This window comes from Rhinopithecus bieti, unplaced genomic scaffold (assembly GCF_001698545.2).
Source record: "Rhinopithecus bieti isolate Rb0 unplaced genomic scaffold, ASM169854v2 scaffold_39125, whole genome shotgun sequence".
NCBI classification, from domain to species: Eukaryota; Metazoa; Chordata; class Mammalia; order Primates; family Cercopithecidae; genus Rhinopithecus; species Rhinopithecus bieti.
The window spans coordinates 754,674-772,916 of NW_016816262.1; positions in this window are offsets into that span (position 1 = coordinate 754,674).

Genomic DNA, 18,243 nt, shown 5'->3' on the forward strand with positions numbered 1-18,243 from the left:
AATAAAAGAAAAAATAAATAAATAAATAAAATACTTTAAAAAAAAGAAAAGAAAAGAAAGAAAAATTCCTGGGACAAGGGCATGCAAGAAGAAAGCCATTAGGAGCATTAGATAATGCAGAGCTGTCAAGAAAAACAAAGATTGAAAAAAAGGCACTTGAATTTATCTGCTATTTGTAAAACCCTCACCTGCCACTCAAACTATCCAGTACTTCCTTGATAAGCCCTAGTTAATGACTCCAGGTATCATCTATAATACAACAGAGATATGGGGAAAATCCCATTCAATATAGCTAAGAAACTGACGTTTATCACTCCTCTCACCACAATGAAGAATTTGCTAATATACAATATCCTGGCATTGGGAAGAGTGTGGAAATATGAACACTGGCTATGACAGTTCACAATGTGACACTGATTCAAAAAGTTGTCATGACATGGTATAGATATCTACTGTTAAAAATGCAATTTCAAGAAGCATTGTCCCAGAATAAGGACATCTCCTTTAACAGCCTCTATTGGAAAGCACAGTTACTGTCTGGGAAAGCACTGTGGCTGTCCACCCCGGGGAAGAGACTCAATCTGTACTTTCCAAGCCAGTCCTGCTGCAATATGCATGTACATGTGCACTTCCACCATGCAAACCCCCCTCCTACAAAAGCATATAAAACTCTGTCTCAAGCCACAAGCCAGTGTCTCATTTTTCATCTATGTCTAAACATCAAGCTTCTGAAAAACAACTGGCTGCCATCACCATTCTTCATGTCCTTGCCCCACTACTTGCCTTTCCAATCTGATTTATGCCTCTGACCCCCACCCAAACAATTCTATATGATTTTCTCAGGTGTCTATTCACTGAATTCAGTGAACTTATTTTCACATATCTAACACTATCTTCTGCATTTGCCCACGAAACTCATTTTTTTTTTGAGACAGAATCTTGAACTCCTAACTCAAGTGATCTTCCTGCCTCAGCCTTCTGAGTAGCTGGAACTACAGGTGTGAGTCATCATGTCTGGATAATTTTTATTTTATTTTATTGAGACAGGGTCTTGCTATGTGGTCCAGGTTGTTCTCAGACTCCTGGCCTCAAGCAATCCTCCCAACTCAGCCTCCCAAAGTACTGGGATTATAGTCAGGAGCCACCGTGCCTGGCCTCTGGGCAAACCGTTTCTCTCCTTGGCTGCTAGGATGTGGTAGTTTTCTTGCCCTCCACGATTGTTCCTTCTCTCTACCCTTTAACACATCCTTTCCCATTTCCACCTCTTAATACTCCATTACCAGTATTTTCTAAGGTTCCACATTTAAACGCCATTCTTTGTCTCTCTTTCTCTCCGCCTCTGGCTCTGTCTCTTATCTTCATACTTCCCACCCCACCCCCCTAGCAATCCCATACTCCAGGAATTTAACTCTATCCTATCTTTGTTATGTTTAAAGAAGAGCCATAAGAAGAAGAAAGAAAGATTTTTTTTTAGGATTTTCCTGAAGGGACATCTGCTTTTTGATGTAGCCACTCTAAATCCAGTAGCTTCTCTGCTGTATTGGTATTTCTTAAGCTTGTTTTTATCTACTTCTCAGTGATAAAGACAACTCAAGAAAGAAACCTTCCTTGTGAGCTCATGAGATGTTTGAGTGCTGAGTGACTGGCCAAGGCCCCTTCCTCCTGCTGGAAACAAAATAATGACCAGGAGGTTGCTGTCAGAGAAAAGAAAAAAAGAGTTAAACATTTTCTCAGTGAAATTTTGATCAAGCCATGGTGGCTGGATGCATTGCATTCCTCTCTTTGGTGGTGATTTTTATCTGGATAATCAGGAGTAGTTATTAGCATCAGAGAATTCTCCCTGCCAGACAGTACAAGAATGACACTGACAACCTCACTCTCCAGTCTCCTAATGCAGAGTTTCCTACAGCCACCTGGTAGGTGTCCATCATTATAATACTTCCCTGTGCTAGGTTTGTCATCAACACCACCGCCTTATGTCACTTTAGTCACATTTGGATTTGAGATGCACTTCTGTTACAAGAGACCTCTGACTTTCCACTCAGATGCAGAAAACAACCTAGTTCTATCACCACAACACTCAGTGATCACTTTTACAATGGGTTATTTTTGGGAACGATTCTGCAAGTAGCTCACATCCTTCATCTTGTGTTGATTTTTATTAGTCTGAAGTTATGGTTTTTCACTTTACCTCAAATGCTGCTGGACATTTATTTCTCACAGGCTCTACGTAGAATATTCTCTAGTTTTTTCCTGTCTTTTTAGTTCAAGTTTAAAAAAAAAAAAAACTTGTAGAACATTTCTGTTATATTTTCATAACTAACAACTTTAAGACACATTTAAGGTCAAGTTCATCACCACTCCTTGTCCTCTCAACCCCTTCCTTTCCAGGCCCTTAGCAATATAGATTTGCCTACATTATTTCCTATTGGATACCGATATCAATATCCTACACGCTCTGAAATATCACCATTGTCTTTGATTTCTCACTAACTCAATATCCACTCTCTTGTGTGTATCTACCTTGGAAATATTTCTAATCCCAGGACATCCATCATGGTTCAAATCTCCAATACTTGCAATAACCTCTTCATTGTGCTCCAGTTTCTAATTATCTCTAATAAATCTATCCAATGCACTACAGCTAGCAGAATCATCCTAAAATACAGTCCTATTTATATTACTCTCCTACACTGAAGCCTTTACTGGCTCCCCTTGGACTTACTAAAACCTAAGCCATATAAAGAGAATAATTAAAACTCAGGCTCAATCACACCAAGCTGGGTTTTTATCTAAACAATGCCACCTGTTAAATGTGTGACTGGGCTGGATTTCCTCCTCTGTAATACTGGTGAAGCGTGTTACTTGTCCCTTGGTGGTTGTGAGGATTACACTGGAAAAACAAATAGGAGAGTTTAGTGTACACAGAGCATATTAAGCTATTACTATTATATATATTCTTTAGCGGAATATTGAGGGTAATTTGTCTCCAAACTCTTGATCGATGTTTTCACCTAACTGACCCACACATAGATTCTCAGTAATCATTTCACTTTCCTGTTTCCATTTTTCTCTTGTTATTCCATTTTTAGAATTTCAACTCTAGATGTCTACTTACCTAGTTCTACTTATTATTTTAAATCCAGATTCATTGCCACTATCTTCAAGAAGACAACTTCTCTCTTCATCACCCTCAGACAGGATAAAAATGATATCCATAGTGAGAACTAATAATAATTGAACAATGGCAACCTGCCACACTGTGTCTTAAGAGCTTTATATGTATTGCAACATAGCCTCCTTCCCTGGATTCTCATTGCACTGTGATAGCTCAAACTCCTCATATGTACTATGGGCAGAATCACAGTACTAAATCACTGTTCTCATTGTGTCATCTCCCTGCCCAAAAATATTTTCCTGGATTCTAATTACACCCCAAAGGATAATGCTGAACTTGCTCAGGTGCTAATTTGATCCACTGCTCCTCACTGCTCCCATCTTCTTTTCACCCCTTGGACACAGTGCTTGTCGCAGTTGGCGCCATGCAGCTTCCTGCACATCCTCCTTGCTCTCCTGTTGCCATGCCTCTGCCCATGCCACTTGTCCTACCTAGACACCCTCCCTACTTCTTTACTCTCTCTGTCATTACGGCCTCCTACCTAGACACCCTCCCTACTTCTTTACTCTCTCTGTCATTAGGACTATGCCAAGTCCTACCACCCTCCTGAAGTTGTCTTTAATAGCTCTAATCCCAAATGATGTCATGAAATATGCAAGCACTGCTGGCATCACTCATTTGGAAGCTAACAATGCAGGGAGTTTTCAGCGTGTTCTTTGTATTTGTTTCTTGCCTCTACAAATAGCTTCTCAAGGACAAGGAACATGTTTTACGCTTCCTTGTATAATGAAGAAACTATTTTAAGTATGACAAAATGACACATCACCATTTCATCCTTAGGTTGCCTTTCCTTGCAGCCTTCTCTCTCCTTGGCTACGCAAAAAGGCAGAAGATTATATGAAAAGAGAACACAGACCCTGACCAGAAGAATGAGACCTAGATCAGCTTTGAACCTCAAAGAGGACTGCCTTGAATTCTACAGCCAATAATAATCTCGAAAGCCCAGCTTTGCTGAGATGAAACTACCCATTGGTCTCATGTTCTTTAGCTCCCCTTTTAAATATCAAGAGGCAGGTTATGCTAACTTAATCACAGACTTTAAGAAGGAAAAACTTCAACCAGACATGGGAAGGAGATGGAAAGCCTAGACCTTCAGATCCTTGGTGGTTGAGAATGACAAACTGATCAAGAAGGAGCAGGATTGGAACACTGAGATCCTGCCCTCCCCTCTCCAGATCACATCTTAGAGGGAAGGCAAAAGGTGTGTTCCAGTTACTATGGCTTTTTAATATAATGTGTACCTTAGAAGAGCTTGACTGTGTAGCCTGGGCAGGCTCTGCCGCACACCGTCACCCAGAGCTACTGTAAACGGGAGTTGAAATCATCAGAAGGTTCCCTCACTCATTTGTTCACAGGCTTGACACCCAGGCTAGGAAGACACTGGCATCTCTGCCATCTGGGGAAGGGGCAGGGGAGCCTCCTCAGGAATGTCTCTAACTCTGTGTGACCTCTTCCCCTTGTCCCTCAAGCTGATAAATCAAGGTAGCTGCACTTCTCACATGGTGGCTCACTACTTAGAGACCAGATGAGAGACACAGACTGTATGGAAATAGCTTCCTCTTGGCCTGGCTAGCCTGAAAATTAATGCGTGGCTTCATCAACTCATTAGAAACAAGTCACTGGAGATAGGTCATGTTCAGTGGGAGGAAGTATAACACCATGGTTTGTGAAGGAGTGTCAAAGAATCTGCAGATCTCCCTTAAAACTACCACGACATGTTATGTAGTTTGAATGAAAATGCGAAAATAGAGAAACACCCTTGGACCACTGCCCACATGGGAGCCTTGCAGGAGACACCATCCCAGGCAGAATTTGCACTGATGAGGATGAAGATGAAGCAGCGTCTATATAAAAATGACAGTGCAACCTGGCTGGGCAGATGAAAAGCACTCCTGAACCCTATCCAGTTCCATGCAGGACAGAAAGGATTCTGAAGTTTCCACAGCCTTGCATTGATACAGCAAGTAGCCCAAGAGAAAGAAAGAAAGGGCTGCCAGGCTGCCCGCAGGCCAGAGATCAAATGACACCTGTAACCACACGTCCTCACCTGTAAGAGATAAGGGTGGGGACAAGACAAGAAGAAGGACCAGTAGGCCCTGACAAGGTCAGTGCAAATAGATCCTGATTGCATTCTGGTCTTCACCAGAGGACACCTGCAGAACTAAGGTCTCAGAGGGACTGCTTAGTGAATCTCATCCCAGGGATGCAACAACAAGTATCATGAGTGCCCAATAACACCCATGTTTTTACTCAGACTATTTTCAGGAGAAGGAAAAAAGCACTCTCAAAGACTGATGATTTACTGAGCAACCAGGTCATAGGACTTACGTCAGTTTGGGACAGAAACTAAGCTTCAAACAGTTGCGAATTATTTATGGAAAGGAAACAGTTAAAACAAGAGGAGACAGAGAAGCTGCCTTAATTTTCCTAGGATGCAGTGGGATGGGGATGTAGACCTGATAAAATGCAGACTATAAAAATGTATACTGTAGTTCCTTTGTACATCTTAATGTAAGTAGACTTTTGACACTGGTATGATTATATCTACATGACAACATGCTATAAATGTCTTGCATACAGGCTAGAGTCAATACATATGTATGAAGTTGGTCCTTAAAGGATTTTGCAAATGCAGAGAATTTCAGAATATTCCAAGGGTAAATATGTTTTAAGAGTAATCAACACCAAGAAGTGTTTAGGTAGGGTACCAGACAAGCCTTCCAGTTTCACATGACCAAATGCTCCGCATCTTAGATACTTGATGTGGCAGTGAGCATGGGTGAGCAACGTCCCTGGGCTATCGCTCCTTACGGCTCGGAGGTTCAGGTGCTGCCGCTGTTGGCAGCTGACTCCCAGCCTCCTGCCCACCAGCTCTGCTCCTTTGCTTTTGCTGTCATCTCCTCGCTTCCTTGATCACTGAGCTGTAAGTCCTCACAGCTACAAATGCAAGGCTGAGCGTCCTAGTATCTCCTGCCTGGATTCTAGCTGATTTAACTTCAAAGTTGTTAATATCTTTTTCACTCTCGTTTAGGAAGTCTTCATCTTATTTTATGTTAATCACAGACTGAGTCAGGACTGATCAGTATAACACTCTTTCCAGTCCTGAAGCCGGCCTGGTGTCTAAAAGCCTGGAAATATTTTCAGCATTCTCTAAACTCAAAGAAGAGTCCTAGCTCTCTGTGTATATTATGTCCATAGACTATCAAGATTACTACTCTCCTCACATCATAGACCTTTCCTTTCTAGGGATCTAGTCACCAGTTCCAAACACCCCTCCTCACCCTTTAAAAAAAAAAAAATCAGACAGGATTGTTCTTAATTTTCAGGTAAAGGGACCCTATTGGTCGCTGAATGGGGCAAGAATGTCAAAGGCTGATGGAGGTTTGAAAAACAGGCAAAAATGATCATTCGGATAAGTTTCTCCCACTTTTGTTCACTCTCAGTGATTTCCAACAGCAAAGCTCACAAGGTTGGATATGCTGAAGCTGTGTGTTGGTCCAAGTGAAGCCCTAGCTTCTTTGTGCTAGGGCCTGAGCTATCCTCGAGCCTCTGAAGCAAAGTAAAGAATTGTGCACCTAGTCGAGAGGTTTTGATTCTTTTTCAGAGGCTGCAGGGGCCGCACCAGCCACACCATCAGACTTAATCCATGATCCTGGTTTCATCCTGTTTGCTGTGCCATATTGATTTATAAATCACAATGACTTTTTGCATTTCGTTCCTCACAGTACTGGGTTTCCGGGCTACCTTGACGTTACAGGATTTTTGACGTGCCTAATAAGCTCAGACTTCACCTAATTGACTTGATGTGTGCGTTCAAAGTTGCAATAAATATCAGGGAGGATTTTTATGTGTGGATAATTTTGTATAATTTTTGAAACCAAAATGGATATAACAGAGTGTCGATTGTTATGACGGGCAGAAAGGAGGAGGAGAGGGAAGTATGGAGCATCTCCTAGGTCGGTCTGATGGGAAGAATGGTAATTGTATAAAGAAGGAGGCTTGAGAAAGTGAGGACACTCCCCTCCCCAAAAAGGATATAAGAAAAGACGACAAGTGAGCAGAGACCCAAGGAGAAATAACTAGAAAGTTTGTGTTTATGATCAGAAGGAGAAAAAAAGAGAGAGAGAGAAAGAACAGGATACCCTGGTGTGGGAAGTTGTACACTAATAGAGGTTTGAGCCAAAATCCGAGTTTAGGCTAGACTATCTGACCGGTGTCCTATAAATTATTATTTGTGAGATCAATGCTATGATAAGGAGTCTAATGACAGGAAGAATTGGAGAGTTGAAGAAAAGTGGAAATTATTCTCCAAAATGCTGTTTCCATTCCTTGGGTTCTAGGTAGAAGCCATACAGACTTTTAAAAAAATGTACAGATGTAGCAGGAAAAACAGCAGACATGCTAAATGGCCAATGTCAACGCCTTTATACATGCGAATAATTTGATTGTTTTTCTATCTTACAGAATCCTCATGTTTAACTCCTTTTATATATTTTCAGGTAAAATTATATAATAAATAATAGAATAAACATCAAGCTGCCTTATAGTATTAACATGGTTGTCATCTAAGGGGTTGTCTCCTGGTTAGAGTTTTATTAACTTCTTATTGGTCAATAGCCTCTCTCCAACCAGCAGTTAAGGTCTTTGGGAGTAGGGGATTTTGACTTGTTTGTATTCCCCACAGTGACCAGAAAACTGTCTTACAAATATACATAATAATATTTCATTGATTTTCTTTAAAGTAATAGCATCAGGCAGAGTTTAGTACCTGTCAGTTTTTGGAAAAATTGAAAGAATGTCTGTGCATAATGAAGGTCACCCCCCAGTACACATTCAGGACAGGGAAGGAAGAGAGGGTCGAACTCTGCAAATGTTTAATTTGTGTCAGGATCGGGTAGCCTCTATCAATGTAATTTAATGCAAAATCAGATTGGTGTGTGAACATTGAATAATTCATACATAGCTTACATAAATATGTTTCTATTTGTGCTACCTCATGCACATTTAGGCTAACTTGAGTTTTGGTCCTTAACCCTTAAAAAGACACCCCTCAAATTAAGCATAAATGTGTTATTTTAAAATGGACTTGTTATTCCTTAAGAAAAAATTGTCATGTCATCTTGCGATCACACATTTAGCTAGTTTGCATAACATCTATGGTTAAATGTGGTCAACAATATCATTGCTTTACAGTCATCTTACATAAGCTTCATACAATAAATTAGAGTCAATTCATTGTTGACATGGGAAGAAAAAAATGATGTTTATTACAAAGTTAGTCTTGTAATGTTTAAAAATATTTCCTGTCTACATTCTCCTAATTTTAATGTCTTAATTGAGAAATAATTCATATACATAGAATACACCCATTTAACAACATACAATTCCATGTTCTTTAGTATACTATGCAGTGTGCAACCTTCATCACAGTCCAAGTTTGAAACATCTTCATTACTCCATAATGAAACCCTGTACCTAGTGGCTGTCACTCCCCATGTTTCCTAACCCCCAGCCCTACACAACCTTGTAGCTCCTCCACCTAGTCGCCAAAGATTGCCTATCTTGGACACTTCGGATCAACGGAATCACACCCTATTCAGTCTCTCTTTTGCTTTGCATCCTTCTCTCAGCATAATGTCTTCAGAGTTCACCTAAATTGTAGAATGAATCAATTTTTCATTTAATTTATTGCAAAAGAAAAGTACCATTGTATGGATATACCACATTTTTAAATTCATTCATCAGTTGTTGGATCTGGATAGGTTCCACTTTCTGGCTACATCTTGCAGCATTTTAAAGAGATGCACTGTTAAAAATGTATAAAACCCACTCTCGCTTTAACACTTTGGAAGTGCGAACATCTCTCTTCTCTACTCTCCAACAGGGCAGCTTTCCCAGCTTGTTGGTGGGGCAGCCATTCAAGCCCCTCTGGTGTTTACTGTCTAAGGAAGGACTTCCATTTCTTCCCTAAAACATGTTTTTTCTTCATTCACTGGCTGGATTCATTTTACCAATTCAGTCTTCATAATGCAATGGAATCAAAATACACATTTTATAAAATTTAACACAAAGAGCACTGATGTGGAAGTTAAAAATATCTGTTTCTCTCTTCAATTTTATCACTGCCTTTTGGGGAAAACAAGTACAAGCTGAAATTTCTCTGTACTCAGAGTTACATCATAGCAGAGTGACCGCCTAATACTGTGCAGTCAGCTTCAGGAAACTTGATGAGAAGGAACTGCTACAACACAAACTTGCACCAAACCAACCAAACGAAAAACCAAAACCAACACCAAAAACCAAAGAATGAGAACCTCATAAAACTCTCACTACTATGTATTTTGTTTGCTTGCTTTGCTTTGCTTTTTAAGTTTCTTGATTGCTAGCATTTTCTTTAACTAGAGGTGGAGATTTTAACACACGCACACACCAACACACACACACACCTTTTAATTCAGTTAAAGTAAGTTGTTCTGTGTTTCTTTCTATTTTCTTTTCTCCTTTTTTTTTTTCATCAGAGCTGGCTCCCAGAGACTCTGTCCCTGAGCAATATAAAACTTGAGCTCTAATTATTTCTCATTTTTGTGGACCTGGGTATCTCTGGTAGGGATGTGGTGCCCGTGGGGTGGCTTGCAGAAAATAAAACACATTAAAAGTTGAATGGGCTAGATTTATGAAGAGTTACTTGAGAGCGGTATATGTTGTCCTTTTTACACCCAGTATGCAAAATATAGGGGAGATGGCCAGCACCTGTAAGGTTGAAGTTCTGCTGCACTTAACAGAAAAGTAAAATAGAATAAAGTGGCAAAGTACAAGAGAAATGTCTACCTCCTATGTAAATGAATCCAGAGGTTAGCAATCCCTGGCTGGTATGAAGGCTCCCCTGCATCATTAAGGAGCAGGCTGTGATTGTTCTGTTTAACCACCACCACATTGGTTTCCGTCACGCAGATCAGCTCATAGCACAAAGTGACTGCTGGATTTCCGGCTGTTTTATCTATTTTCCAAGCCCCAGAAATGAGAAAGGTATTGGGCAGAAAGCAGCACAAATGATTTAGCATCTCTTAAATATGTGTTTTCTCATGTCATAAACTATGCTTTAACATAATTACATTAGCTAAAACTTAGTCAAGCGTCCACATCTAGTTGCAAGAGAATCGGGAACATAGTCCCTTAGCTTATCCAAGCTTCCCTCATTTACAACCAGAGGATGTTAAGGAGGTGATGGAGAATGTAGGCTGGGCAGTCTCTGCTCCAGGGTCAGCCTCCCCATGTCCACACAGCACCCAGGACTGATCTCACTCCCTGGAGAACTGTGGCCTTTGGACATTCTAGTGAGAAGGATATTAGCACAGTTCCTGGAGTCTATGAGCATGACCAAAAAATGTAGGTCCCAATATTCAGGGAACACTAGTGTAGGGGCAACAGAGCAAGAAAGATAAATCTTTACTGACAGTGAGTGGGCATAGGGTAAACATATGGATGTGAGTGCCTGATGGCCTTAGCAAGTGGCACACAGGAAAAAAAAAGAGAGGCGTTTTGAAAGGCAAAGAGGAGGGGTTAAGTCATACTCCCCAAAGACAGCTCAATTTCATGCAGTTTGGGTATTGAACTTATTAAGACACCATCCCATATTCACATGTGTGAAATGAAGCCTGTGCATAGTCATTGCAAGAACCTATACTAGCAGCCTCCAAATGCTTTGATCATGTTCACACCCCTATCAGAAAAGAAGGATCAAGCAACTACTCACAAAATGCATTTATGAAGCATGAATGAAATGCATCTACTACTGTAGTGATGTATTTATATATGAAAGATTACACACAAAATGGAAATTGTAAAAATGATGGGGTGGAACAAAATGTTGAGAAAAGTGCTAACACTTTCCCCAAATCCGATGTATGATTTTACACAATCCTTGGCATGAACCTCCCCCCCAGGAGACTATGGATGCGGGGACTTGGAAGAATGAGGTTAATTCGACATTTATAACAGGTACTCTGCTAGTCTTTCTGATAAAAGTAAATAACATAATTTCCAAAAATAAGTAAGTATCTTTAAATACTTAAATTTTCTTTGTAGAGATAAAAGATATCAACAAATCATTGTAATTTAGGGATAAGTACAATATTCAAGTTTTGTACTGGATACTGAGACAGTGATGATCGTGTCTGACAATCAGAAATGCTTCATGAAAAAGAAGATGTCATAGAAAAGAAAAAAAAATGTAGAGAGATATTTTCACTGGTGAAGAAAGCCCCGGCAAGAATGAGTATTAAGTGTAGAAATATCTCACCTCTTGCTATGATTCTCTGTGCCCCCAAACATAGTACCGTACAGTTACGTGTGTGTAGATATGAGTTAGAAAGACCATGATTATTATAAGTAAAATAAAAATAATCTCAGAACTTGCATTGATTGATTCATGTGTTCATTTTTACACATACTCATTGCTTTATATCTCTACTTATTCAATCAAAAATATTTTACCAATCCCAATTATGTTGTGGGCGTTGTTCCAGACCTAGAAGTCAAGAGGGAAATATGGTCTCATAACCCCTGTCCTCATGGGACTTATATTTTATAGGAAAAGACATGATGAATAGAAAGATGGATGCACATATTATGTGGCAGGTACTGATATAGTCTCTGAATAAATGTAAATAAAGGAAATTTGACAGTGACAAAGGTGTGGTTTTTAGCTAGGGTGCAGAGAGAAGGGTTCCCTGAAGATATTTAGCATTTGCCTACAGAAAATAAGGGAGCAGGACCCGTGAACATTTGTTCATAAAACAAATTACAGTACAGTTTTGGGCAATTTAAGTTTGAGATGCCTTTTAGTCACCCAAGTGGCAATGTCCAGTGTGCTATGAGATATACAATGCTGGGGTTTGGGAGAGAGGCTAGTCCTGGAAAGCACTGTGGACTTCATTGCTGGTCTCTACAGCCAGGGACTAGATGTGTTAACCTGGGGAGAGGAGAACTGATGGACTCTGAGCCCTGAGACTCCACAGCATGCAGAGGTCGGAAGAAGAAATACGTTAGGGAGAGACACTAAGGAGGTGCACCCATTGAGCAAGGAAAAATGCCAGGCCAGTGCCATGTCACAAGAAAACAAAAAGAAGAAGAAGTAACAGCCTCAGGAAAGAGAAGTAGTAACACTGTCAAGTGCTGCTGAGAAATAGAAAACAATGAAATATAAGAACTGATCTTTACTAATCATGAAAAGATCTGGAAATTTAGTTCTCATATAATAAGCACAGAGGCAGTTCTTTTCAATATACGGTAGATTAGAACAAAAAAGTTACAAAAGATGTTAGTGATTTGGATGATGAGATAGCCTAGGCTGGCGGGTCCTAATGAACCAAGGGCTTGAAATTCGACTTAATTTTCCCACGTATTAATATAGAATCACACATCACCAATGCATTAAAAACTAACTCACATACAAGCATAATTTTAATTTGTATTGCACTTTCTCTCTGAACTTTTTTTTTTTGAGACGGAGTCTCGCTCTGTCGCCCAGGCTGGAGTGAGTGGTGCGATCTGGGCTCACTGCAAGCTCCGCCTCCCAGATTCACACCATTCTCCTGCCTCAGCCTCCCGAGTAGCTGGGACTACAGGTGCCGCCACCACGCCCGGCTAATGTTTTTGTATTTTTAGTAGAGACGGGGTTTCACCATGTTAGGCAGGATGGTCTCGATCTCCTGACCTCGTGATCCGCCAGCCTCGGCCACCCAAATTCTCTCTGAACTTCTGCATAGATCACCCGTCGAGGCTCCTCTAGTCTAGGCTGCAGGAGGATGGGTAAAGGTAGAGGTTCCAAAGGTTTTAGCAAAAAGACTCTGGGCATGGTCTCTGAAATGACGATTAGAACAAGGTCTCAGGGAAGAAAGAGCTCCTGTAGCATGGGTAGCAGAAAGGACTGCCTTTACCCTTTCCTTCCATTTTCACTCTTATTCTTCCTTCTGTTGACTGCCCTTTACTATCCCTGTTGTACATTAAGAGACCCAGCCCACAGGGTGAGGAAAATGGCTTTGGTTTTAAAGAAGTTTGTCAGATGAAATTTGTTGGCAATAATACGGATTTGTTTTCCTCCCCCTCTCCACTTTTCTCCTCCTGGCCTTCTGCAATTGTGTGAGGTGGTAGGTGGGGAAATGGGTTGCATAGAGTTATCTTAGCAGGGATGGGGAAAGAGCACAGAAAATTACCAAAATAAAGTGACTGCTTCCTTTTCTCTATAAGTTTCTGAAGTCTGCATTAAATTCTGCTGAGCATTGGCTCTTTATAAGTTTCTGGAAAATGACAATGAGCTTTGGTGAACATATAGCAGTTTAATCATGTAATCATACATAGCACTGATTTAGTTTTAAATTCTCAGGAAACCTCAGTCAAGCAAATGAAGGCTTAATTTCACTCAGAATCAGACATGAAGATGACATTTCAAATGACCCTCTCCTGTCTATCTCACCATCTTTTTCCTTCTACCCTAACAGTATGACACAATACGCAAGGTGCCACACAAACACACTGGAATGAACTGTGAAAATGAAAATAATTCTGTTTTCTACTTGAAGCTCAGCTTTCCCAGGGAGACAGCCTGCAGCTGCTTAGAGAATACAGCATTGTTTTGACTCTGGACTCCAATTCACATGCTCCACCTAAAGTTCAAGGATTGTGTATTTTTTCTACATTGGATAAACTTTAAGGGGGAACCCGAGGAACAGCAATTACTTTGGAATTGATTCTGCCATTTAAGTGGCTTCTCACTTTGAGGAAACAATTAAAGTTTTCTCTTCTGGCCCTCAGATTCTGGGATAATTTGGCATCAAAATTTCCTCGGAATGAACTTAAGAGACGAAGCTGAGAGAGGCACAGGACAATCAGTCTCATACAAGCATCTTGTCTTTGTCACTCCACAGGGCTCCTGCAGTGGGCTCTAAATCACAAGATACCATGTGAGTGTCAGAGGCCTAATGGTTTTGATAGCTGCACACACACTTTTTTTTTTTTTTTTTTTTTTGCACATTTAATACAGTGTTTCCTAAGGCAATATAGGCTTGCTGTTTGCATAATTCATAAGCACCCATATCATGCTGAAGGCATGCAAAGCAAATTGGGAAGCAAAGAAGAATATTTCCCACTTTAAGGGATGCACAAACAGCAGCAGTTTGACAGATACTGTTGAGCACAAAGGCCAGCTGGAGTCAGAAATTAAGGGATGTTAGATCCATACTCTATGATTTTGAACATCTCTGGCTATATTATCCTTTCTTTGTTGCTGTTTCTTTCTAGAATTCATGGATAACTTATATCTAAAGCCAGAAAACATTCACAGTAGGAAATAAGTCAGTGCATGCATTTTCTAAACAGCAAATTATCAGAGATTGGCGCTACAGATACATACATAGATAGGAAGTTTCTATCCACAGGATTATTTCTTTAGCAAATGAAATTATGACATTTGAATGACTGAATACAATGGAATTGTTTAATCTCAACCCTCTAAGATTTGGGTTAGATCCTAGTAGAATACAGTTACTTTGGCTATCTATTTACCTAAGGTTTATAGTAAAAGGACAATAATGAAAATTTTATTATTATTTCCAACACAAATTTCTACTAATATCATCCACTGAGTATCTCTTTATGCTAGTGTTTGTTCTATAGCACTCTGATTCTTTGATGGAGTCTTGCCCTGTTGCCCAGGCTAGAGTGCAATGGTGCAGTCTTGGCTCACTGCAACCTCCATCTCCTGGGCTCAAACGATTCTCCTGCCTCAGCCTCCCGAGTAGCTGGGATTACAAACATGCACCACCATGCCCGACTAACTTTTGTATTTTTGGTGGAGACTGGGTTTCACCATGTTGGCCAGGCTGGTCTTGAACTCCTAAACTCAGGTGATCTGCCCACCTTCACCTCCCAAAGCGCTGGGATTACAGGCATGAGCCACTGCTCTCGGCCACTCTGATTCTTTCCTCCATGATACGCCACATTGTCTGGCATGTCCAGGTATACTAAACTACGTTTCTAGAAATACCTAGTCAAAGCAAACATACTGTAAAATGTAGATGCATAATTATTACTAAAATATTATGATGAATTAAAGTGAGGTTATTTCACTTCTAATCCTTCTTCTGTTCTCTCTCTCTGTGTAGGCGATATTCAAGAAGGAGCCATCTACCTTGAGAATATAATCTCAGATTGCCTCACTAGAGGAAAACAAACAATTTGAAGAAATCAAGGATGCTCTTATGCCACAATCAAAATAAACTTATCTAAAATTGGTTAAGGAAACAGCCTAAAGGATGAAAAAGATGCATCTCTCAGCTGGAAAGATGATCAGGGATTTCTAGACTTATTAATACCATATGAAATAAGTTAGCATCTTGTCCTTTGCAAAGTGAGAACACCAAAGTAAGTTTTTGATTTCATAGTATGATACATGAAAAACTGGACAGGGCTCTGGCCTTTTCTGTAGTCCCGGTGACTCCCCGCATTGCTAATTCCAGGGCAAGATTTCATCCTCATGTCTGTGACCCATCAGCAATATTTAGCAGAGATGCTTTCTTCTTCCTCCTTGCCATCCTTTCTGGATTTGGTTCTAAGACACTGTTTTCTTCTGGCTTTCCTTCTCCTTCACTGATTTTCCTTCTTAGAAACCCTTCTGTGGATTCTGCTCCTTTGTCCCAATCTTTTAAAATCGAGGGTCAAGAATTCAGTTTTGGGTTCCTTTCCTCTACCCTTACTGACTCCCTTGGTGAACCAATCTTCCCCTGGGCTTATATCATCTCTGTGTCTGGATTTTATTTAAATGCATCTTAAGCCTCAGTCCTTCTCCTAAAATCTAGACTCATATGTCCACTGAAAACATGATATATCACCTTTGATGTCTAACAGATATTCCAAGTACAACATATGCACACTTAGCCCCTACACGTTTCAATAAACCTGCTCTATATGGGCTTTCTCAACTTTGTTTATGTCAAATTCTTGCTTTCATTTGCTCAGGCCAAAGTCCTTGGAGGCTTCTTTTACTGCCCTCCCTCTCTTATACTTTATATCCAATGAAATGGTTAGAAAATCCTGACAACATTGTTGCTCTGCCCATTAAAAAGTAGAAATTCCTTTTGGCTCTTTGAAATGTATCCAGAGTCCAATAATTTCTTGCTACACTCAAAGTAGTATACTGTTCCAAGCCAGCATTATCGCCTGCTTAGATTACTGCAAAAGTCTTCTAGAAGCTCTGTTCCTCTGCTCTCTTTTGTCTATTCTTAAAATAATAGTCAAAATAATCCTTTTAAATATTGCATTATTTCACATCATTGCCTCCGACTCTATTCAAAAGTCATGCTCTTTACAGGGAGCTATTTGATATGGTTTAGCTGGGTCCCCACACAAATCTCATCTTGAATTCCCACATGTTGTGGGAGGGACCCAGTGAGAGGTAATTGAATCATGGTGGCAAAGTCTTTCCGGTGCTTTTCTCATGATACTGAATAAGTCTCACGAGATCTGGTGGTTTTAAAAAGAGGAGTTCCCCTGCACAATCTCTATCTCTTTGCCTGCTGCCATCCATGTAAGACATGACTTGCTCCTCCTTGCCTTCCACCATGAGACTTTTCCAGCCATGTGAGATTGTAAGTCCAATTAAACCTCTTTTGTAAATTGTTCAGTCTCAGGTACGCTCTTTATCAGCAGCATGAAAAGGGACTAATACACTATTAGAATGCCCATAACCTGGCTCTGGCCTTGCTGGCTACTCCAGTCCTCACCCATGGCTCCTACACTACAGTACTCTTGCAATTCACAGAGAACTACAGGAAAATTCCCACCCTAGGGCTTCAGCATCCTCTGTTTCTCTGAATGAAATGCTCACTCCTCTGGTGTCCAGTTGGTCAATTCCTTCCAGTTTCTACAACTTCATAAGGCCTGCTTTCCCCACGATTTTGAAAATTGCAACCCTCTCCCCAAATCCTCTTTACTCTGCATTTGATTTTTTCAAAACATTGACCAGTCTCTGAATTACTGTGTGATTTACTCATTAATTATAATTACTATTATGATGAGTAAGAATGTAAGATCCTCAAGGGATGGCATCTCTATTTTGTTTTAGAATATGCACCCACAATATCTAGAAGAGTATGAATTACACAGTGTGAAATGCAGAAGAACTACTAAACCGTCAAGTATGCTATGAATCAAACACCAACATTTTAGAAAATTAAAATGGCATAAGGAAGAAATTTAAAGGAAAATCAAGCCACGTATTTATATGGGAGTCCTCTCTCTCAGGTGAAGGCCCTTTCTCCCTCCTTTTTTTATCTCCCCCCATTAATACTCACTTCCAAAGGACTATGTTTACATGGATCTAAAAACCATAGCACAGACAGAATAAGCAGAACAACTCAAAACTACCATGAAGCATCCATAATTCTGGGTTTATTTTGTTTCTCTCAGCCTACTGCTTTTAGAGAGAGAAACTTCTGTCCTCTCTTCTTGAAAACACTTTAGTTTGAAAGTAAAAGCAAACAAAAACCATTTTGCAATATTGTGATGGTTAACTTTGAGTGTCAACTTGATCGGATTGGGGGATGCAAAGTATTGTTCCTGGGTGTGTCTGTGAGGGTGTTGTCAAAGGAGATTAATATTTGAGTCAGTGAACTGGGAGACTCAGACCCAGCCTCAATCTGGGTGAGCACCATCTAATCAACTGCCAGTGTGGTTAGGATAAAAACAGGCAGATGAATGTGGAAAGATAGACTACCTGAGTCTTCTGGCCTCCATCTTTCTCCCGTGCTGGATGCTTCCTGCCCTCCAACATCGGATTCCAAATTCTTCAGCTTTTGGACTTACACCAGCAGTTTCCCAGGGGCTCTTGGGCCTTCCGCCACAAACTGAAGGCTGCACTGTCGGCTTCCCTACTTTTGAGGTTTTACGGCTTGGACTGGCTTCCTAGCTCTTCAGCTTGCAGGCGGCCTATTGTGGGACTTTACCTTGTGATCATGTGAGTCTATTCTCCCAATAAACTCCCCTTTATATACATACATACATATATATAT